This window comes from Orcinus orca, chromosome X, assembly GCF_937001465.1.
Source record: "Orcinus orca chromosome X, mOrcOrc1.1, whole genome shotgun sequence".
Taxonomy (NCBI): Eukaryota; Metazoa; Chordata; class Mammalia; order Artiodactyla; family Delphinidae; genus Orcinus; species Orcinus orca.
In genome coordinates, this window is record NC_064580.1 from 96,005,728 (window position 1) to 96,030,409 (window position 24,682).

General features: G+C 42.9%; 1 long non-coding RNA gene across 1 annotated transcript; it reads right to left on the reverse strand.

Annotated features, from left to right (window-relative positions):
- Nucleotides 1-474: 474 nt before the first annotated feature.
- Nucleotides 475-24,422, reverse strand: LOC117197305 (uncharacterized). Its single transcript, XR_004477875.2, has 4 exons — nt 23,989-24,422; nt 21,380-21,489; nt 12,767-12,933; nt 475-669 (listed from the first exon to the last, which is right to left on the reverse strand). It is a non-coding gene; the product is annotated as an uncharacterized LOC117197305 (long non-coding RNA).
- Between the last annotated feature and the right edge of the window lie 260 nt (nt 24,423-24,682).

Below are 24,682 nucleotides of genomic sequence, written 5' to 3' on the forward strand. Positions count from 1 at the left end.
GGACAGCTGTGCATGGTCCAGAGTGTTCTCATGGGGCCAGAAGCAATAATAAGGGGCTTTGATAAGGAAGCTAGAGTGAAAGGACATGAGAGGACATGTTTCTAAGAATAAAGTGAAATGCTCAGGGAGACTCACAGAAGTAACTGGGGGAGTCTTCAGGAGAAGGCTGAGTTCCTCCCCATTCAAGTGTCTCTGAGAGCCTGCATTTGGTGTCATCTGGGCAATGTTCATGTGATCTCTTGATCTTTCCTCTAAAACCATCTCTTCCTCCCACTTCATTATTTCTGATATTAGTCATTCAGGCTCAAAACCTTGGAATAAACATCAACTCACTTGTGCTTTCGTAGAGTCACTGCTGCCAGCCTATTGATAGTTCAGATTCTCAGTCTAATCTGGTACATCAGTTATCTCCTGTATCAGTTATAATATAGGTTCAGCTGCAAGTAACAGAATGCCCAAAATGACAGTGGGTTAAACAAGGTAGGTATTTATTTCTTTTGAATGTAAACATAGGAAGTCCAGAGTTAGTGAAGGCTCCATGATCACTGGCATCCAGAGTTCTTTCACCATGTAGTTCTACATTTCTCAACACACAGCTTCCATACAAGGGCCAATGACGTATCATGATTCAAGATGGCTGCTCCAGCTCCATCTGTCATGTCTGCATTCCTGCCAGGAGGAAGAAGGAAAGACAGAAGTATTCCCCACTGAAGGATACTTCCTGAAAGTTGTATTCACCACCAAAACATAGATTATAGCCCACTGGCCAGAGCTTAGTCACATAGCCACTTATAGCTCCAAGGGAGGCTGGAGATATAAAATTTATTCTAGCAGCCATATTCTCAGTTTAAAATTGTGTGCTCTATATGAAGGAAGGAGAACTGATACTAGGGGACAAGTATCAATCTCTGTCTTAGACTATCAAAAGAACTGGTTCCAAACTTTCTCGACTCTAATTTAAATCTAATTTTAGAGCTAGAAGTGGCACCTTATAGATTGTGTGGCACAACCTACATTTTACAGAAAAGGAAACTGTGATCCAGAGATGAAGTAACTTGCCCATAGTCACTTGAGATGAGAACCTGACAAATTCATCTTCCTAAAGTCTCTTACAATTGTTAAGAGGAGCCAAGTATGGTGGAAAACCAGAGGCTGGGGAGTTAAGGAGGCTGAACTCATTTCAGCCATGCCATCAGCAAGTTCTGTCACATTGGATGAGTCATTTAATCCTCTCTTTGTCTTAATTATATTCTCTGTAAAATGAGAAGATTGGACTATATGTTACCTAGTAATCCTTCCAGTGTTATAATTCTAGATGATTCTATGATATTTTGTCATCTGACTGCCACCATTTTTTCACTGGTGGTCTATTGCCTGGTAAATTTAGGCATTTGAGGCCCTCCATGATCAATCCCCAACCAGCCATTCCAGATATGTCCCCCATCCTCCTCTGCACACCACATACTCATTATTTCCTGAACACACCCCGTGCTTTCCTTTTGCTTTTTGGCTGATGCTGTCCCCTATGTTTGTGAAATAGACTGCTTCACCAATCCCTGTCTTTGGCTGATAATAATCTTCCCGATGTGTCAAGGCCTATTTTTAGATAAATACATATATACATAAAATTAAGAACTTACTCTGGGTTAGGCCTTGGTCTGAGAGATTTACATATATTAACTCATTGAATACTTAGAGTAATCCTGTGAGATACATGTTATCATTATCATCCCCATTCTACAGAGGAGTAAACTAAAGCACAGGAAGTTAAGTAACTTTTCGTGGCACAAAGCATGTTTCATCAGTTTCATCTTCCTCTTCCTGGACATACATTTCCCATCTTCCCTTCTAATTAGGCTAAGACCATGTGACTGGCTTCTGACCAACATAATATGCACAGAAATGATGTAAGCCATTTCTAGGCCTGGTTCTTAAAAACATCTCATAAATCCCTCATGCCTTTTCTTCCCCTTCTGCAGCATCTTCAGAGACCATATGTTGCTATGGTGGTATTACAAGATGGCGGAGCCTCTGTCATTCAAGGTCCCTTCTATCTTGACCATTCACTTGCCTCAAGACACATAAGTGTTAAAGGCAGAGAAAGTACATGAAGTCAGGCCATGTGACTCTAGAGCTCACATTCTGAGCCATGGAATGCCTCCTCCTCCAACTTTTGTCACTTTATCTATGGGATATTTCAAACAGTTACAGAAGTTGAAAGAATAGTACAATGAACCCAATTTATTCATCATCCAGATTAAGACATTATCAACTCAAGGACAATCTTGTTTCCCTTAATGTTCCACTCCCTTGGTATCATTTTGAAGCAAATCCCAGTCATTATATCATTTTATATATATATATATATATATATATATATATATATATATAAAATTATATCAACTATAATTATTTCACTGTGTATCTCTGTAAGATAAGAACTCCTTAAAAAATAACTATACCATCATCTCACTAAAAACATTAACAGAAATTCCTTAATATCATTAAATATCCAGGGTACATATTATTAATTTGTGTGTTTTTTAAATAGGTTTTTTTAAGCAAACTTTATTTATTTATTTATTTTGGGCCATACTGAACAGCATGTGGGATCTTAGCTCCCTGACCAGGGATCGAGCCCATGCCCCCTGCAGTGGAATCGCGGAGCCCTAACCACTAGACAGCCAGGGAATTCCCTTTTTAAGTATTTTGAATCAGGAAAAATAAGATCTATACATTGCAATTGGTTGATGTCTCTTTTTTTTCTTTTAACATTTCCCAAACTTCTTTTTTCCCCAGCTTTATTGAGATATAATTGATATATAACTTTGTGTACTTCACAAAATGAAAAGACAACCTATGGAATGGGAGAAAATATTTGAAAATCATATGTCTGATAAGGGGTTAATATCTAAAATATATAAAGAACTCATAGAACTCAATAGCAAAAAAAAAAAAATCTGACTGAAAAATGGACAGAGGAATTGAACAGATATGTTTCCAGAGAAGACATACAGATGGCCAACAGGTACATGAAAAGGTGCTCAACATCATTAATCATCAGGGAAATGAAAATCAAAACCACAAGGAGCTGTCACCTCACACCTGTTAGGATGGCTATTAGCAAAAAGACAAGAAATAACAAGTGTTGGTGAGGATGTGGAGAACAGGGTACTCTTGTGCACAGTTGGTTGGAATGTAAATTGGTGCAGCCTATATGGAAAAAAGTATGGATGTTTCCCAAAACATTAAAAGTAGAACTACCAGGGACTTCCCTGGTGCCACGGTGGTTAAGAATCCGCCTGCCAATGCAGGGGACTTGGGTTCAAGGCCTTTTCCAGGAAGATCCCACATGCCGCAGAGCAACTAAGCCCGTGCGCCACAGCTACTGAGCCTGCGCTCTAGACCCCGCGAGCCACAACTGCTGAGCCCACGTGCCACAACTACTGAAGCCCGCACGCCTAGAGCCCGTGCTCCGCAACAAGAGAAACCACCGCAATGAGAAGCCCGCGCACCGCAACGAAGAGTAGCCCATGATCGCCGCAACTAGAGAAAGCCTGCACGCAACAACGAAGACCCAACGCAGCCAAGAATAAATAAATAAATAAATAAAATAGAACTACCATATGTGGGACTTCCCTGGCTCTCCAGTGGTTAAGACTCCACCCTTCCATTGCAGGGGGCACATGGAGCGGCCAAAAAAAAAAAAGAACTACCATATGATCCAGTAATTCCACTTCTGGGTATTATTCCAAGAGAATGAAACTACTAACTTGAAAAGTTACATGCACCCTCGTGTTCATTGCAACATTATTTATAATAGGCAATGTATGAAAACAACCCAAATGTCCACTGATAGATGATACTTGATATATATATATATATATATAAAATGATGTTTTCATTATATATATACACACATACACATACATAACAGAATTTGGCCAGAAAAAAAGAATGAAATCTTTACATTTGTGACAGGATGGATGGACCTTGAGGGCATTATGTTAAGGGAAACAAGCCAGACAAAGAAAGAGACATACCATATGACCTCTTTTATGTGGAATATAAAAAAGCAAAACCAAAAACATTGTGTAAGTTTAAGGTGTACAACATGATGATTTGATACACATATATGTTGCAAAATGATTACCACAATAAAGTTAGCTAACACACCTATACTCTCTTGGCAACTTTCAAGTATATAATACATTATTGTTAACTATAGTCACCATGCTGTGTATTCGATCTCCAGAACTTATTTATTTTCTAACTGGGCGTTTGTACCCTTTGACCAGTAGATCCCTTTTTCCCCTCCTACCTCTTCACCCCGGCATCCACCATTCTACTTTCCATTTCTACGAATTTGAGCTTTGTTATTCTTTAGATTCCACATATAGATGAGATCCTACAGTGTTTGTCTTCCTCTGTCTGACTTATTTCACTTAGCATAATGCCCTCAAGGCCCATCCATGTTGTCACAAAAGACAGGATTTCCTTCTTTTTATGGCCCAATAATATTCCATTATATATAAATGCACCACAATTTCTTTATCCGTTTATCCATCGATGAACACTTAGGTTATTTCCATATCTTGACTATTGTGCATAGTGCTGCAATGAACATGGGGGTGCAGATATCTCTCTGAGATAGTGATTTCATTTTCTTTGGATATATACCCAGAAGTGGGATTGCTGGATCATATGGTAGTTCTATTTTTAATTTTTTGAGGAACCTGCATACTGTTTTCCATAGTGACTGAACCAATTTACTCTCCCACCAATAGTGCGCTAGGGTTTCCTTTTCTCCACATCCTAGCCAACACTGGTCTTCTTGATAATAGCCATTCAAACAGGTGTGTGGTGATATCTCACATTATTTGATTTTCTCTATCTATGTTCAGCAACTCAGGTGCAGGAATGGGAAAGATTACTTGAATTCACTTAAGACTGGAGGTTTTGCCTGAGCAGGTAACACAGAAAGACAATGGAACGAGCATTTGAGAGTACTTACTTGAGTATAATTGGAGTGATGAACAATGGCATATAAGCTGAGTAAGGAAAGAAATGAGGACAGGAAGGAGGCTGGTAGATTGAAGTGTGATACACACTGTGATGTACCACCCAGACCACCTTTCAACAAAAGTCTTGTTGCCTCAGTTGTTGGGAATGCCTTCAGCTGTGCTGCCAGGGCCTTCAAGGATTACTTCATAGCTGCAGAGAGATAGCTGCCTTACATAAAGAAGTCACACCCCTTCCCCAGTGGCCCACTTTCAATGACTGACCAAGACATGAATTAAAGGCCTGGTCATCTTGGCCCAACTCAGAACAACACTTAAGGACCATGGTAGTTTCAGAACTTCCCTATGGGATTGACCAATACAGTCACTAGGCCTGTATTACATCCCAAATTCTGCCCAATTCTGCTTCTTTCTCCTCCTTTCTACAGGTATTAATCCCAAGGGCACTTCTTTTTTTTTTTTTTAAACATCTTTATTGGAGTATAATTGCTTTACAATGGTGTGTTAGTTTCTGCTGTATAACAAAGTGAATCAGCTATACGTATACCTACATCGCCATATCCCCTTCCTCTTGCGTCTCCCTCCCACCCTCCCTATCCCCCCCCCCAGGTGGTCACAAAGCACCGAGCTGATCTCCCTGTGCTATGCGGCTGCTTCCCACTAGCTATCTATTTTACATTTGGTAGTGTCTATATGTCCATGCCATTCTCTCACTTCGTCCCAGCTTACCCTTCCCCCTCCCCGTGTCCTCAAGTCTGTTCTCTACATCTGCGTCTTTATTCCTGTCCTGCCAAGGGCACTTCTTAAAAAACATCTTGCACACTAAACTCCCTCTGAGAGTTTGCTTCCTGGGGAAACCAATCTGTGACATGGTGTCTGTGTACGGAGTCACTGTACTGGGAGTACATGAGGTGAAAGGATGGAAGTGTGTGGTTGTAGGGTGGAATGTCTTATGATTTCAGAGGTGGAACAATTCTGGATGATGACCAAGGACACGGGTGTGGCCAAGACAGTAAGTGGCTAAAGTGGGATGAAAGGCAGGATCATTGAGGGTGAGAAAATCACATGCATGTGCAAGTCACCAAGACTTCACTAAGTCAATAGGTATTTGCTTTATTAAAGATCTACTGTATTAGCTAGTTATTTCTGTGCAATAAATTACTCCCAAATCTAGAGGCTTAAAACCACAAACGTTTGTTATCTCACATTGTCTGTGAATCAGGAATCTGAGTGTGGCTTAGTTAGATGTCTCTGTCTCAGCATCTCTCACCAGGTTGCTATCAAGGTGTTGACCAGGGCTACATCTCAAGGCTTGACTGGGGAAACATCCACTTCCAATTCCCCTCCAAGCTCACTCAGATGTCTGCTGACAGGCCTTGGGCCCTCTCTGGCTGTTGACCAGAGGTATGAGTTCCTTACTGTGTGAGTCTTTCCGTAGAGCAGCCCCCAACATGGTAGCTGGCTTCCCTCAGAGTCAGTAAGCAAAAGAGTGAGAGGGCGTTCAAGAAAGAAGCCACAATCTTTTGTAATCTCATCTCTGAAGTGACATCGGTCACCTCTGCTTCTGGAAGGGGAGAGGATTACACAAGGGTGTGAATAAGAGGAGGTGGGGGTCATGGGAGCCATTTGAGAGGTTGCCTACAACACCTACTCTGTACAGGGCGCTATTCTAAGTGCTCGAGATTCAGCAGTGAATTGAGGCAGACAAAAGCCTTTTTTCTTAACACCTTCAAGTTGACGGGAGACAGACAAAAACAAACAGACGATCATTTAAGAACATGGTATGTGCTATGAAAATAATAAAATAGGATAATGTAGAAGAGAGCAAGTAGGTGGGGTGGAGGTAGGGGGTTATGTTTAGATCGGGTAGCCATGGAATACCTCTCTGAAGCGACATTTCAGCTGTGAACTGGATGGATGAGAAGTAGTTATCCATGCAAAAATGTGGGAGAAAAACTTGCCAGGCAGAGGGACAAGTAAATGTAAGGAACGTTAGGGAATGAGCTTGGTGAGTTCATGTGGCTACGGCAGAGTGAGAAAACGCAAGAAGAGAGAACAGAAGTAGGTGGGAACCAATCACGCAGGGCCTTGTAATCCATGCACAGTGAGAAATGTGGACTTCATCCTAAGAGCAATGGGAAGCCGCTGGAGGGTTTAGGCAAATGGGGGACAGGATCAAATTTAGTTTTTATTTTATTTATTATTTATTTATTTATTTTTGCCTGAGTTGGATCTTCGTTGCTGCGCGCAGGCTTTCTCTAGTTGCGGCGAGCGGGGGCTACTCTTCGTTGCAGTGAGAGGGCTTCTCATTGCGGTGGCTTCTCTTGCTGCAGAGTTCGTGCTCTAGGCTCGTGGGCTTCAGTAGTTGTGGCTCACGGGCTCTAGAGCGCAGGCTCAGTAGTCGTGGTGCACGGGCTTAGTTGCTCCGCGGCATGTGGGATCTTCCCGGACCAGGGAACAAACCCATGTCCCCTGCATTGGCAGGCGGATTCTTAAACACTGAGCCACCACGGAAGCCCCAATTTAGGTCTTAAAAAGATTTCTTTGCTGTAAGGAGAACATAGACTGAATTTTTGAAGGGCTGAATGGAGGTCCAGAGAGATGGCAGGACTTGGGATGGAGAGGAAGACGGAGAGGTAGGTGCCTATGTATTCACTGAATGATGGGAACTTTAGCAGATGACCATGGTTCACAAGGGGGAAATGTGGTATTGCTGGCTTGAAGGAGCTTCAAAGCAGTAGAGGTTTTGACCTGAGGTTGAAGGAGGAATGGTCTGGAAGCAGCACTTTGGAACAAGGAGGACACCTACCCCACTTTCACGAGAGAGGCCCGCTCAGGAAGCCACGCATCAGTTAAGGCATCAGGAGTAAAGAACATTCGGTGAGGAGATCCATGCCTCAACCAAGTGGTGGGGAGGTCTTTTGTCATCTGACGTCACCGACCCACAACAAAGATCATTCAGGGCCCTTCTCTGATTTAGAGCACCCTCATCTAATTCGAGTCAGGAGACACTATAAATTCTGAGAATTCTGAGGTGAGTGTGAGCAAGATAAGCTGCTTTTTGAAAATAATTTAGGATTTAGGCTTCAGCCTTTGAAATTCCAATTAAGTTATTAGTCACAAATCTTCAACTGCTCTTCATCTTTCAACCTACTGCTTCCTTCCAAATGACTCAGCTAGGGCAGTCTCCTAGGAAAACGTTATTTTCTGGCTTCCTATAGCAATGACCAGAGAAACAGCAGGCCAAGAACCAGATCTGGCCCTGGGCTTGGAAGTTCTTTACCTTTCCCCTGGACCAGTGTTCCCCCCACCCAAGAACCAATTTTTTTTCCCCTAGGGGGTGATATCACTCCTGTTGAGAATGCATCCCCCTAATGCACAGAAGCACCTCAGATGGTGAAGATTTTAGACACAACGGCAGAGCCCATTGTGAGACTTTTGAGAGTTGGGAGCTGGGAGGAATTAGCCCCCCAGCCCAAACCACATTAAGCAGGGAACTTATGTCCGCTGCAGATACAACCGTCACTGATACTTCATAAGTCAGAGGTCGAGTTTGGGAATCAGTCTTTTGCGCTTGTTTATTTATCCTTGGTTGGTTCCGTTGGAACCCAATGGTTCTTCTTGGGACTGAGAGCTGAGTTGGGTTCCGGATGGCAGAGCAAAACCCCACAGCAAAGGGGACCACCTGGAAGTACATCATTGTTCCATGAAACAAACATCGATGTGCTTCCATAACAGGGAAGAGCTAAATCGGAATCCATGTTGGATCTGTTTCTTTGACCTTAACCTTTGCTTTTCATTGCTTTTGTTATTATAATCGTACATAATGGCCTGATACAGGGAACCCTGCCCCTCTGCCTGAATGTTGAACTAAAGTGCCTTCGTTCAGCTTACAGGGAGACAATCTGACCCTGCCCACCTGTAAATGGCTGAAATGAACACATGCCCTCACCAAGGCTGGCCATTCCAGATGTTTTGCAAGACTGATTGCCCTTTTTACTTTACTTCCTCGCTGCCTCTCCCTCTCTATTTTGCCTTTTTACTTTACTTCCCTCTCTGATTCTATCAAAGAAACTGGCATCTAGACCCCGATAAGATGGTTCTTTTAAGGCACTAGTCCGCCATCTTCTCCATCTGCCGGCTTTCCAAATAAAGTCATACTCCTTGCCTCAACACCTCATCTCCAATTTATTGGCCTGTCGTGTGGCGAGCAGAGCGAGCTTGGAGTCAGTAACACTTCTCTTGCAGCAAGACTCGGCAATGGCTGTCCGGTGGAATCTTCCATCTTCTGTGTGCATTCTAAGCAGCCTGCACATCCCTCCCTCCCTCCCCGTGCTGTGGTTCTTCCAGACATCTGACAGGAGGAGCACGTGCCGCCCTCCAGGAGGGCTGCCTTTCCCAGCTCCTCAAAGACTTCTTATTAGCTGGAAGGTAGCAGGGAGGGCTGGGGCAGGGAGGCTGCCCTGGAAAGTCAGACAGCTCCCCAGAGAGCAGCCTCTCTCTGAGCTGCATTGAGGGAGCTGGGGGTGCTACACCTGGGCAGTGGAGCTGGGGAGAGCGTGCCTCCCTGCCCCCGCCCTCTCCCACTCTCAGGCTGCCGGAAGCTAGGCAGACTGCCATGGCCAGACACTCTGTTATTACCCGGGCTTTGGTTCACCTGAGCCTCTTCTCCTCACTTAGCAGCAGGCGGTTGTCCACCTCAATTTCCAAGCCCATGTTTACAGTAGAGAGGGCTGAGATAGACTGTATCTATAAAGAGAATCATTGAAGAGCTCTTAGGCTGGACTATTCCATTTTCTCATCTCCCAAGGAGACCTGGCCTCTCAGCATGCTCCCCGATACAGCCTGATCTGGGAATAAAACAAAATCGGTGAGTTCGCCTCATTTCTTGGAGATTAGCATGTGAGGTCCTTGTGATGGCCCCCAGTGCCTTGCATTCCCCTGGGCTCACTGATTTCCCTCGGAGAAGACTCCCATGGGAACTGAAAGACTGCACCCCCCCACCAGTCAACACAGGAAGGGATCCTCGGGCAGATTTCTTACCTCTGACTCAGTGGGTCCCACACTTTAGTATGTATCAGAACCACCTGGAGAGCTGGACCAGGCAGAAGCCCCAGATTTTCTTGTTCACTAGGTGTGGAGTGAGGTGTGGGCCCAGGGATTTCTAACAAGCTCCCGAGTAACACAGATTCTCAGCTGTCCTGGGCTAGAGTTTGGGAAGTAGTGCTTTGGGAGCTCTTGGATGGGCTTCAGGGACTTCACTGACCCCCGGAACTCTATGCAAATTGTGTATTTGGTGCTTTCATCCAGATAGAGGCACATACAATTAAAAGACACTGTTCTAAGAGAGTAGTCAGAACATAATATATATTTCTTGGGAAGAAGCAGACATTGATCAACAAAGGAGGCCATTGGGTCCCTGGGGGAGGCTGCCTACAGGAGGAGAAAGTACCAGGAGAATGGCCCTGGGGCCCCAGTGACAACCAAGTAACTGTTTCCTCTTAGCACACTTTTCTGTGAAAAAGTCAAATGCTAGTCAAATCACCCTTACCCGTGGCCTGTTCCAGCAAGACTCAGGCCTCTACTAAAGCCTGCTTTGTACAGGAAGCACTTACTTCCCCCTTCACCAGCACCTTCTCCTCCTGGGGTAAGGGTGTGCTTTGTTTGTACTTTAATTCTTTTTTTAAAAAGTATTTATTTATTTATTTGGCTGTGCTGAGTATTAGTGTGGCACATGGGATCTTCATTGCAGCAGGCGGGATCATGCGGGCTCTTAGGTGCGGTATGTGGGATCTAGTTCTCTGACCAGGGATGGAACCTGGGCCCCCTGCATTGGGAGTGCAGCGTCTTAGCCACCGGACCACCAGGGAAGTCCCTGGTGGTACTTTAATAAAAGAAAAGAGAAAGAGAGAGAAGGGGGAGGAGAGAGGGAAAAAGAGGGAGAAATATTGAAAAGGTCATTCTTTATCTACATATCAAAAAAGATAAAGAATTCCAGGTGTGATTCTTCCTCTCTCTCTCTCTCTACACACACACACACACACACACACACACACACACACACACACACACACACACAGTGGGATGCTATTATAATTGACTGACCACATGGTACAATATGAGAGACCTCTGCACAAAAGTATCATTTTCCCCATCAGTCACTCCTCCTTTAGAGCTTCATTTGAGTCTTGAATCTTGAGGATTTTTCCTCTTTCAAATTTTCCTATCAGAATTCAGATATAGTCGTCCCTCAGTATCCGAGGGGGATTGGCTCCAGCACTCCTGTGGATAGCAAAATCTGCAGATGCTCAAGTCCCTTGTATAAAATTGCAGAGTATTGCATATAACCTCTGCATATCCTCCTGTATACGTCAAATCTTCTCTAGATTATTTATAATACCCAATACAATGTAAATGCTGTTTAAATAGTTGCCAGTGCATGGCAAATCCAAATTTTTCTTTTTGGAAATTTCTGGAATTTTTTTCCCGAATATTTTCGATCTGCATTTGGTTGAATAGGTGGATGCAGAAACTGTGGATACAGAGGGACAACTGTACTCTAGTTGGGGACTGAGACTTCAACCAGGGGTTCTTAACCAGGATCCATGGATGTCCCTAGGCTGTGGGATGCTTTAGTGTGCATCGAAATTACCAGAATGTGTTTACATGCAAATTCCATGTCCCCATCCACTTGCAAAGAATCTGATTCCTTCACCCTAGAGTGGTACGCAGAAGACTGTATTTTAAACAAGGCTCTCAAGAGATTGCTATACAGGTTGTCCTTAGGCAACACTTCAAGAAACACTATGTTTCAGAAGGACCGTGAACTCCCTGAAAGTAAATGCAAACTCGTGGGTGTGTTAAATGTGAGTGTATTTCTGGGCGTTGGGTACAGAGCTTTAATCAGATTCTGAAAGTCTCCTTGAATTGAAAAGGCAGATAATCACTAACCAGGAAATATTTTAGCAAGGAATAGCAACAATAGGATCCAGAATATAAGCGGTAGGGCAAGGAGGGAAGAAATGTCCCTAGAATGTATACCATATTGAAGCAGGAAAAGATCCTCAAAAAAAGTCACCTTGCTATACCTGTTCTGACTGAGAAATGGGAGAAATCATACATATCACAACTAAAATGAAGGATCTTTAACCTGTGAAAAAAATATTTGCAATTTACATCCAAAGAGTTCATTTCCTTACTATATAAAGAACTGTTGCAAATTAATAAAGAAAAGACAGTGTATAATATTGTACACAGATTGGCTCAAGACGGTGGAGTAGAAGGACGTGCATTCACTCCCTCTTGAGAGAACACCAGAATCACAACTAACTGCTGAACAATCATCAACAGGAAGACACTGGAACTTACCAAAAAAGATACCCCACATCCAAAGACAAAGGAGAAGCCGCAACGAGATGGTAGGAGGGGCGCAATCACAATAAAATCAAATCCCATAACTGCTGGGTGGGTGACTCACAAACTGGAGAACAATTATACCACAGAAGTCCACCCACTGGGGTGAAGGTTCTGAGCCCCACGTCAGGCTTCCCAATCTTGGGGTCTGGCAATGGGAGGAGGAATTCCCAGAGAATCAGACTTTGAAGGCTAGCAGGATTTGATTACAGGACTTTGACAGGACTGGGGGAAACAGAGATTCCACACTTGCAGGGCACACACAAAGTAGTGTGTGCATCGGGACACAGGGGAAGGAGCAGTGACCCCATAGGAGACTGAACCAGACCTACCTGCTTGTGTTGGAGGGTCTCCTGCAGAGGCGAGGGGGTGGCTGTGGCTCACTGCAGGGACAAGGACACTGGCAGCAGAAGGTCTGGGAAGTACTCCTTGGCATGAGCCCTCACAGAGTCCACCATTAGCCCCACCAAAGAGCCTGTATCTTCCAGGGCTGGGTCACCTCAGGCCAAACAAACAACAGGGAGGGAAATTAGTCCCACCCATCAGCAGACAAGCAGACTAAAGTTTTACTGAGCTCTGCCCACCACCAGTCCCTCCCATCAGAAAACTTGCACAAGCCTCTTAGATAGTCTCATCCAACAGAGGGCAGACAGCAGAAGCTAGAAGAACTACAATCCTGCAGTCTGTGGACTGAAAAACACATTCACAGAAAGATACACAAAATGAGAAGGCAGAGGACTACGTACCAGATGAAGGAACAAGATAAAACCCCAGAAAAACAACTAAATGAAGTATAGATAGGTAACCTTCCAGAAAAAGAATTCAGAATAATGATAGTGAAGATGATCCAGGATCTCAGAAAATGAATGGAGACAAAGATCAAGAAGATGCATTAAATGTTTAACAAAGACCTAGAAGAATTAAAGAACAAACACCTAGAAGAATTAAAGAACAAAGAAACAGAGATGACCAACACAATAACTGAAATGAAAAATACACTACAAGGAATCAGTAGCAGAATAACTGAGGCAGAAGAACCTGGAATAAGAACCTGGATAAGTGACCTGGAAGACAGAAAGGTGGAATTCACTACCATGGAACAGAATAAAGAAGAAAGAATGAAAAGAAATGAAGACAGCCTAAGAGACCTCTGGGACAACATTAAATGCACCAGCATTTGCATTATAGGGGTCTCAGAAGGAGAAGAGAGAGAGAAAGTACCCAAGAAAATATTGGAAGAGATAATACTCGAAAAATTCCCTAACATGGGAAAGGAAATAGTCACCCAAGTCCAGGAAGCACAGAGAGTCCCAGGCAGGATAAACCAGAGGAGAAACACACCGATACACATAATAATCAAATTGACAAAAATTAAAGACAAATTATTCAAAGCAACAAGGGAAAAATGACAAATAACATACATGAGAACTCCCAGAAGGTTAACAGCTGATTTCTCAGCAGAAACTCTACAAGCCAGAATGGAGTGGCACGATATATTTAAAGTGATGAAAGGGAATAACCTACAACCAAGATTACTCTACCCAGCAAGGATCTCATTCAATGGAAAAATCAAAAGCTTTACAGACAAGCAAAAGCTAAGAGAGCTCAGCACCAGCAAACCAGCTCTACAACAAATGCAAAGGAACTTCTCTCAGTGGGAAACACAAGAGAAGAAAAGGACCTACAAAAACAAATCCAAAACAATTAAGAAAATGGTAATAGGAACATACATATTGATAATTACCTTAAATGTGAATAGATTAAATGCTCCAAGCAAAAGACACAGGCTTGCTGAATGGATACAAAAACAAGACCCATATATATGCTGTCTACAAGAGACCCATTTCAGAGCTAGGGACACATTCAGACTGAAAGTGAGGGGATGGAAAAAGATATTCCATGCAAATGGAAATCAAAAGAAAGCTGGAGTAGCAATACTCATGTCAGATAAAATAGACTTTAAAACAAAGAATGTTACAAGAGACAAGAAAGGACACTGCATAATGATCAAGGCATCAATCCAAGAAGAAGATATAACAGTTATAAATATATATATGCACCCAACATAGGAGCACCCCAATACATAAGGCAAATGCTAACAGCTATAAAAGAAGAAATTGACAATAACACAATAATAGTGGGGGACTTTAACACCTCACTTACACCAATGGACAGATCATCCCAACAGAAAATTAATAAGGAAACACAAGCTTTAAATGACACAATAGACCAGATACATTTAATTGATATTTATAGGACATTCCATCTGACAACAGCAGATTACACTTTCTTCTCAAGTGCACATGGAACATTCTCCAAGATAGATCACATCTTGGGTCACAGATCAAGCTTCATTAAATTTAAGAAAATTGAAATGATATCAAGCATCTTTTCCGAACACAATGCTATGAGATTAGAAATAAATTACAGGAAAAAACCCCCACAAACACAGGCTTCCCTGGTGGCGCAGTGGTTGAGAGTCTGCCTGCTGATGCAGGGGATGCGGGTTCGTGCCCCAGTCTGGGAAGATCCCACATGCCACAGAGTGGCTAGGCCTGTGAGTCATGGCCGCTGAGCCTGTGCGTCCGGACCCTGTGCTCTGCAACGGGAGAGGCCACAACAGTGAGAGTCCCGTGTGCTGCAAAAACAAACAAACAAAAAACCAAAAAATCACAAACACGTGGAGGCTAAACAATAAGCTATTAAATAACCAAGAGATCACTGAAGAAATCGAAGAGGAAATCAGGAAATACCAGGGGACAAATGACAATGAAAACACAACGATCCAAAACTTATGGGATTCAGCAAAAGCAGTTCTAAGAGGGAAGTTTATAGCAGTACAATCCTACCTCAAGAAACAAGAAAAATCTCAAATAAATTATCTTACCTTACACCTAAAGGAACTAGAGAAAGAAGAGCAAACAAAACCCAGAGTTAGTAGAAGGAGAGAAATCATAAAGATCAGAGCAGAAATAAATGAAATAGAAACAAAGAAAGCAATAGCAAAGATCAAAAAAACCAAAAGCTGGTTCTTTGAGAAGATAAACAACATTGATAAACCCTAAGCAAGACTCATCAAAACAAAGAGGGAGAGGATTCAAATCAATAAAATTGAAATGAAAAAGGAGAAGTTACAATGGACACGGCAGAAATGCAAAGCATTATAAGAGAGTACTACAAGCAACTCTATGCCAATAAAATGGACAACCTGGTAGAAAAGGACAAATTCTTAGAAAGGTATAACCTTCCAAGAATGAACCAGGAAGAAATAGAAAATATGAACAGACCAATCATAAGTAATGAAATTGAAACCGGAATTAAAAATCTTCCAACAAAAGCCCAGGACCAGATGGCTTCACAGGTGAATTCTATCAAATATTAAGAGAAGAGCTAACACCCATCCTTCTCAAACTCTTCCAAAATATGGCAGAAGAAGGAACACTCCCAACTCATTCTATGAGGCCACCAGCACCCTGATACCAAAACCAGACAAAGATACTACAAAAAAAGGAAATTGCAGACCGATATCACTGATGAATATAGATGCAAAAGTTCTCAACAAAATACTAGGAAACAGAATCCAACAACACATTAAAAGGATCATACACCATGATCAAGTGGGATTTATTCCAGGGATGCAAGGATTCTTCAATATACACAAATCAATCAATGTGATACACCATATCAACAAATTGAAGAATAAAAACCATATGATCATCTCAATAGATGCAGAAAAAGCTTTGGACAGAATTCAACACCCATTTATGATAATAACTCTGCAGAAAGTGGGTATAGAGAGAACCTACCTCAACATAATAAAGGCCATATACAACAAACCCACAGCAAACATGATTCTCAATGGCAAAAAACTGAAAGCATTTCCCCTAAGATCAGGAAAAAGACAAGGATGGCCATCCTCGCCACTATTATTTAACACGGATTTGGAAGTCCGAGAAGAAAAAGAAATAAAAGGAATACAAATTGGAAAAGAAGTAAAACTGTCACTGTTTGAAGATGACGTGATACTATACATAGATAACCATAAAGATGTCACCAGAAAATGACTAGAGCTAATCAATGAATTTGGTAAAGTAGGAGGATACAATATTAATGCACAGAAGTCTCTTGCATTCCTATACACTAACAATGAAAGATCAGAAAGAGAAATTAAGGAAACAATCCCATTCACCATTGCAACAAAAAGAATAAAATACCTAGGAATAAACTGACCTAAGCAGGTTAAAGATCTATAATCAGAAAACTCTGAGACACTGATGAAAGAAATCAAAGATAACACAAACAGATGGAGAGATATACCATATTCTTGGATTGGAAGAATCAATATTATGAAAATGACTATATTACCCAAAGCAATCTACATATTCAGTGCAACCCCTATCAAATTACCAATGGCATTTTTTACAGAGCTAGAACAAAAAATCTTAAAATTTGCACAGAGACACAAAAGACCCCAAATAGTCAAAGCAATCTTGAAAAACAAAAACGGAGCTGGAGGAATTAGGCTCCTGGACTTCAGACTATACTACAAAGCTACAGTAATCAAGACAGTATGGTACTGGCACAAAAACAGAAATATAGTTCAATGGAACAGGATAGAAAGCCCAGAGATAAACCCATGCACATATGGTCACCTTATTTTTGACAAAGGAGGCAAGAATATACAATGGAGAAAAGATAGCCTCTTCAATAAGGGGTGCTGGGAAAAGTGGACAGCTACATGTAAAAGAATGAAACTAGAACACTCCCTAACACCATACACAAAAATAAACTCAAAATGGATTAAAGACCTAAATGTAAGGCCAGACACTATCAAACTCTTAGAGGAAAACATAGGCAGAACACTCCATGACATAAATCACAGCAAGATTCTTTCTGACCCACCTCCTAGAGAAATGGAAATAAAAACAAAAATAAACAAATGGGACCTAATGAAAATTCAAAGCTTTTGCACAGCAAAGGAAACCATAAACAAGACGAAAAGACAACCCCCAGAATGGGAGAAAATATTTGCTAATGAAGCAACTGACAAAGGATTAATCTCCAAAATTTACAAGCAGCTCATGCAGCTCAATATCAAAAACACAAACAACCCAATCCAAAAATGGGCAGAAGATATTAATAGACATTTCTCCAAAGAAGATACACAGATTGCCAACAAACACATGAAAGGATGTTCAACATCACTAATCATTAGAGAAATGCAAATCAAAACTACAATGAGGTATCACCTCACACCGGTCAAAATGGCCATCATCAAAAAATCTACAAATAGTAAATGCTGGAGAGGGTGTGGAGAAAAGGGAACCCTCTTGCACTGTTTTGGGGAATGTAAATTGATACAGCCACTATGGAGAACAGTATGGAAGTTCCTTAAAAAACTACAAATAGAACTACCATAGGACCCAGCAGTCCCACTACTGGGCATATACCCAGAGAAAACCACAATTCAAAACGACACATGCACCCCAGTGTACATTGCAGCACTCTTTACAATAGCCAGGACATGGGAGCAACCTAAATGCCCATTGACAGACGAATGGATAAAAAAGATGTGGTACATATATACAATGGAATACTACTCAGTCATAAAAAGGAAAGAAATTGGGTCATTTGTAGAGACGTGGATGGTCTTAGAGACTGTTATACAGAGTGAAGTAAGTCAGAAAGGGAAAAACAAATATTGTATTAACGCATATATGTGGAATCTAGAAAAATGGTGCAGGTGAACCAGTTTGCAGGGCAGAGCTGGAGACACAGATGTGGTGAAGAGACGTGTGGACGCCAGGTGGGGAAAGTGGGGTGGAGGGGTTGATGGTGGAATGAATTGTGAGACTGGGATTGACATATATAAACTAATATGTATAAAGTAGGTAACTAATAAGAACATGCTGTATAAAAAGAATAAATATAATGTTATAGGAAATTGAAATAAATTTTAAAAATATTGTACATATGTAATATTGTAACTGTAACTTATGTAATATTGTACATCAACTATATTTCAATAAAATATAATTTAAAAAGAAAAGAAAAGACCACTAAGCAAATAGAAAAATGGGCAATGGATGTGAACAGTTTACAGAAAAGGAAACACAAATGGCTCTTAAACATATGAAAAGTTTCCCAATGTCGCTATAATAAGAGAAATGCAATTTAATATTGCAATGAGATCTCATTTTTCATCTACCAGATTGAGGGATATGAAAACGTGTGACAATACACTGTGCTGGTGAGTGTGTAGATTGCAATATCTCTATGGAGGGCAGTTTGGTGATATGTATAAAAGTTACAGATGCCCACAGCATTTGATAGAGCCATTCCACTTTTAAGAATTTATCTTACAAACATACTCCCACATGTGTAAAAATCATTCATTAGCAAAAGATTGCGGAAAAAAAAAAAAGGTTGCAGAAAACCTAAATATCTGTCAATAGGAGGTGGGTTAAATAATTCACAGCAATCGATACAAAGGAATAGTATGCAGCTATAAAATGGCTAGTCGTTTATGTGCTTATGGAAAGCATCTTCAAGATGCATAGTTCTGTGAAAAAAGCAAGATGCTGAACAATGTGTATGATATGCTGCCATTTGTAAAAGTCTTTGCCGGGCTTCCCTGGTGGCGCAGTGGTTGAGAGTCCGCCTGCCGATGCAGGGGACACGGGTTCGTGCCCCGGTCCGGGAAGATCCCACATGCCGCGGAGCGGCTGGGCCCGTGAGCCATGGCCGCTGAGCCTGTGCGTCCAGAGCCTGTGCTCCGCAACGGGAGAGGCCACAGCAGTGAGAGGCCCGCGTACCGCAAAAAAAAGAAAAAAAAAAAAGTCTTTGCCTATTTGCTTGTGTTTATCTGGACTCCCTCCTGCAGAGCACATAAGGAACAGTTAACAGTGGTTAGACAAGACAGGGTTTGGGGGGAAAAAACTTCCTTTTTATTTATACTCTCTTGCATTTTTTGGATCATTTGCATGTATTTCTTATTAAAAATAAATAAAATGCTAAAAAAATTGAAACTAAAGCAAGCAGGCGGACTGTGGTTGCAGTGGGAAGGGTGGGTTGGCGGAATAGGAGACTGGAGTGGAGATTCTCCCACTGAGAAGCATGGTCCCTTAGGAGGGGGGCTAAGCCACACCACCACAGCCTCTGGCTCACAACCTGGCATGCTGGAGGTGCTCGAAAATTTTGACAGGTGAATGGATGGGACACATCATATTCCTCAGGGAGGCTGGGGTGTAAATAAGATTGAGAACCACTGGACCACAGACAGGAGACCTTTAAGAAAGCAGTTCCTCAACATCTTCTCCACACCTTAAAATTGACTTCAGCTTCAAGGCCTGGTTCATAGGCTAACTCCTCCAAAGGGACTTCCATGCCCTCTGTCTCTGAGGCCCCAATCCCATCTCCTATGGGTTAAAGCTCATTTCATCCCTCTGTGCTCCAACAGCATTTTCCTTAATCTGTTCTTCTAGGATGTATTTCAATCTGCTTTATGGTTTAGATGCTAATTTGCATATCAGTCTTAACCTTAGTGATTAAGACTCTCTCTTCCCCATCTCTGCCTGCACCCTTCAGTGCCGGCACAATGAATACAGATGGTCCACAGTAAAGGGAACCAACCCTCCTCACAGGACACCCTGAGCAGGCATGTGCTCTAGACTATACTACAGGAGACGACAGCATGGTGGGTGATGATGGCCACAAATATAGGCCTTAACCGGGCCATCTTCCCAATGAGCCACTTGATTCACTCAGATGTTTGAAGGAATGTTTCTCACCAGCCAGCCAGGCACTAACAGATAGGACTCAGCAAATAGTCTGCATATCTAGATACCGTTTTCAGTTCTCCAGACCTGCAGCAGAGCTGGTGCCCTTATGTTTCCCCTTGCTCCTCTCATGCCCACAGCAGCCCTCATTAATCAAGCAGACTCACCTTCCCATTTTCTACAGATATAGCCTCAAAATCCCCCTCAAAAGACAGCAGCTACCTACCAATCAGCTGGCACGGCTTATTTGCCATACCAGGTCCTGAGCACATTCAAACCTTCTGGGGCACAGTGCACTGCCAGCATGTCACAGAGTCCACCCAGGGGCATGGAGATCCAGGGATATTCTAGGCCGGCAAGAGTTATGATCAAGCCACTTGTGAAACTCGAACACGGATGGGCAAGTCCACCGGCCCTGGTAGTGCTAAGCCCTGACTGGAGAGCAAGCTTGCGCTGCTGCTAATTGGGAGGCAGACAGACCTCAGTTAAGTGGAATCCAGTTCATCAGACCCTCAAGTCACTGAAAACCTCCCCATCATCCTCCTTTCTTCTACTCCCCTCCCCAAACAAAAAACACATTACACTTTCAGGAAGTAGAAGAAATAGAAAGAAAGTAAGCTCCTATCAGGATTCCTGTTTTAAGACAGCACTACCGGGACTTCCCTGGTGGCCCAGTGGTTAAAAGTCTGCCTGCCAATGCAGGGGTTACGGGTTCGAGCTCTGGTCCGGGAAGATCCCACGTGCCGCGGAGCAACTAAGCCCGCGTGCCACATCTACTGAGCCCGTGTGCCACAGCTACTGAAGCCTGCGCGCCTAGAGCTCATGCTCCACAACAAGAGAAGCCACCGCAATGAGAAGTCTGTGAAACACAACGAAGAGTAGCCCCCGCTCGCTGCAACTAGAGAAAGCCGGTGTGCAGCAACGAAGACCCAACACAGCCAAAAATAAATAAATAAATAAAAATTAAATTAAATAAAAATTAAAAAAATAAAAATAAAACAGCACTACCAGGGAATTCCCTGGCGGTCCAGGGGTTAGGACTCTGTGCTTTCACCGTCGAGGGCCCGGATTCAGTCCCTGGTGGGGGAACTAAGATCCTGCAAGCCAGGAGGCACAGCCCCCCCGCAAAAAAAATTAAAAGTAAATAAATAAATAAAACAGCACTACCAGAATATGTCTCGAGGTCAGGCCACACTAGACCTAATCCCCTGCATCCGTCTCCAGCGTGATTTCCACTTCCGTGTCTGGATAGTAACCAGAGGTGTTGACCTGTGAAACTGCAAGACACTCAACTCAACAGAGGCTTAGGCAATGGTTGTCCATTCATGATCTCCAGCGTTCGCATTAGTTTAGATCAGGAGTCTGCAAACTACAGCCCAAAGGCCAAATCCAGCTCACCACCTGTTTTTATAAGTAAAGTTTTATTGGAACATATCCTTGCTCATTCATTTACATATTGTCTATGGCTGCGCTCACGTTACAATGGCAGAGTTGGAGAGCTGACAGAAGCTCTATGGCTCACAAAACCGAAAATATTTACTATCTGGTCATGTATAGAAAACGTTTGCAGACCCCTGGCTTAGACCACTCTTGGAGCTGGTCCTAAACCAGTGGGGGATGCTTCCTCCTTCCTCCTCCTCTTCTCTTCTCCTGCCTTCCCTCCACCGACCACCGCAGTACACACACACCAACACGCACACGCACACACACACTGCTGAAGGGAAGCCAGTACTGGCTGGGCAAAAGGGTCAGGAATGTGGACAAGCAGACTTAAATGCTCTTCCTAGGCTCAGCCACCTCTACTTGGTACACAGAGCCCGAGAACTGTGGAAGTCTGCGTGTATATTTGTGTGGGTGGAGGTTAAAGTCAAGGTGAGAAAGCATTGTTGGAAACGGTGTTCTTATGCACATGTAACAGAGGGCATGTGGTCTACAAGACTGTCCCTAAATCTCAGGCTGAACTGGGAGAACCAACCACCTGCTCCCTTCCAACGCAGAGCCTCCTTCGACTGTCTAGTCCCATTCTCACTTAGGGGATGGGGTTTGGGCTAAGGATGGTGCAGAATGGGACATACAGGCAGACTTTCTTTAGACATCTCTTCTCTTCGCTTTCCTCTCTTTCCGGCCTCCTCTCTCTCTCTGTCTCTCTGTCTCTCTGTCTCTCTGTCTCTCTGTCTCTGTCTCTGTCTCTGTCTCTCTCTCTCTCTCTTTCTCTCTCTGTCTCCCTCAGCTAGTTTAGGCAGCAACACGGGGAAGGCAGCTATTAAGAAAACACCAATTCAGGCATGATTTCTGGACCATAGATCAAAAGCTTAGCTAATAGTGGACACAGAATATTGATTTGTCAGTTTTTCTCTCTCCTTTCCATTGCTTTGAGTGGGTGATAGCCGATTTCTCTGAAGCACCAATTTGGAAACTTCCTAAAAAGAGGAATGGAGACGGAATGGACTGAGGGCTGAAGACAAGGTGGTGATTTACACTCTGACTACATGGGACAACCAGATTATATTAAAACCAGTTCTATCCACAAATACCATATGATATCACTTATATGTGGAATCTAAAATATGACACAAATGAACTTATTTACAAAACAGAAACAGACTCACAGACATAGAAAACAAACTTATGGTTACCAAAGGGGAAGGTTGGGGAGGGATAAACTAGGAGTTTGGGATTAGCAAATACAAACTACTATATATAAAATGGATAAACAGCAAGGACCTACTGTATAGCACAGGGAACTATATACAATATCTTGTAATAAGCCATAATGGAAAAGAATATGAAAAAATATGTATGTATGTATAACTGAATCACTTTGCTGTACACCAGAAACTAATACAACATTGTAAATCAATTTCAAAAAAAAAAGTATATCAGGGGGCTTCCCTGGTGGCGCAGTGGTTGAGAATCCGCCTGCCAATGCAGGGGACACGGGTTCGAGCCCTGGTCTGGGAGGATCCCACGTGCCGCGGAGCAACTAAGCCTGTTCGCCACAACTGCTGAGCCTGCACTCTAGAGCCCACAAGCCACAACGACTGAGCCCGCGTGCCTAGAGCCCGTGCTCCGCAGCAAGAGAGGCCAGGGCAGTGAGAGGCCCGTGACCTGCAACGGGGAGTGGCTCCTGCTCTCTACAGCTGGAGAGGGCCTGCGCACAGCAATGAAGACCCAATGCAGCCGAAAGTAAATAAATAAAATAAATAAATTTATTTTTAAAAAATCAGGTCTATCCAATCAGCTTGTGGGCTTTGTGAAAGTTCATTAATACACAGATTGGAACAGGCAGTGGTCCTCGGATGATAAACACAGAATGGTCAGGCTGAACTGGAAACTTTGTCAATAGTTTGCTCTGGTTCCTCAGGAAAACAGATCTAATCTTAATCAAAGAAGGCTGCTTGGAGGAAGTGATGATATAAAGGAGCTTTAAGGGAAAGGTTTTATAACCTGATTTTCATGAAGCAGAAAAAGATATCAAAGGGAAGGAATGGTCTGGTCCAGAGCTTAAAGAAAGCTTGGAGAACAGGAATGGGAAGTTCTGATGGTGTTCTTAGTCAGGAAGGGTAGCAGAAATGAAACAGAAGCTAGGACCAGCTCTCTGGCCCTTGATTGCATTATATGATAGTAAATGTCCCAAAGTCTGTCACCTCACTGAGTACGTCCCTGCTCTCTCCATTTTTCTGCCTGTCAAAGCCAGCTGTCAGAAATCAGAAATGGGACTGTGATATGTTCATTCCAAGTGAAGTGTAAAGGGTTGGGAAGGCTGACTGTATTACCTCTTCCAGGGAGATTTGCATTTTGATAAAACCAATGGTTATTAATAATGGGAAGTCAGGTAGGAGCTACCCAGAAGTGTTATGGGGAGCGAAGAAGTTTTCTCCACCCCCTGAAGTCACAGTAATACTGCTGGAGCTCTCTCTGCTTCTGATTCATCATCCCCACCATGGGCATTATAGCATTATTTGCTTGCTAGAGTTGTTCTGAGGATTAAATGAGATAATTAATGTATATAAAGTATTTAGCACAGTGCTTGGTACATCAGAAGAACTCAACAACTATTATATCTTTGTCTTGATTACACTACCTACTCATAGCGCCAGCCCTGAAAAAAAACCACGTATTACACTGGGTGCTGTCAGCCCTGTAATTATTATATGTAGGTTGCACCTCCAACTGCGCAGTGAGCTAGAGAAGGTACAGAGAGGGAACCTCCAATTTTCTTGGAGGCAGGGGCTGTTGCATAAGGAAATCCTAAACAGATTACCTCTTTTCAGTGGGAAAAGGTGAAGAGGATGCCATCAAAAAGTTTAATTCAAGAACATCCCAGGGCTTCCCTGGTGGCGCAGTCGTTGAGAGTCCGCCTGCGAATGCAGGGGACGTGGGTTTGTGCCCCGGTCTGGGAAGATCCCACATGCCACGGAGCGGCTGGGCCCGTGAGCCATGGCCACTGAGCCTGCACGTCCGGACCCT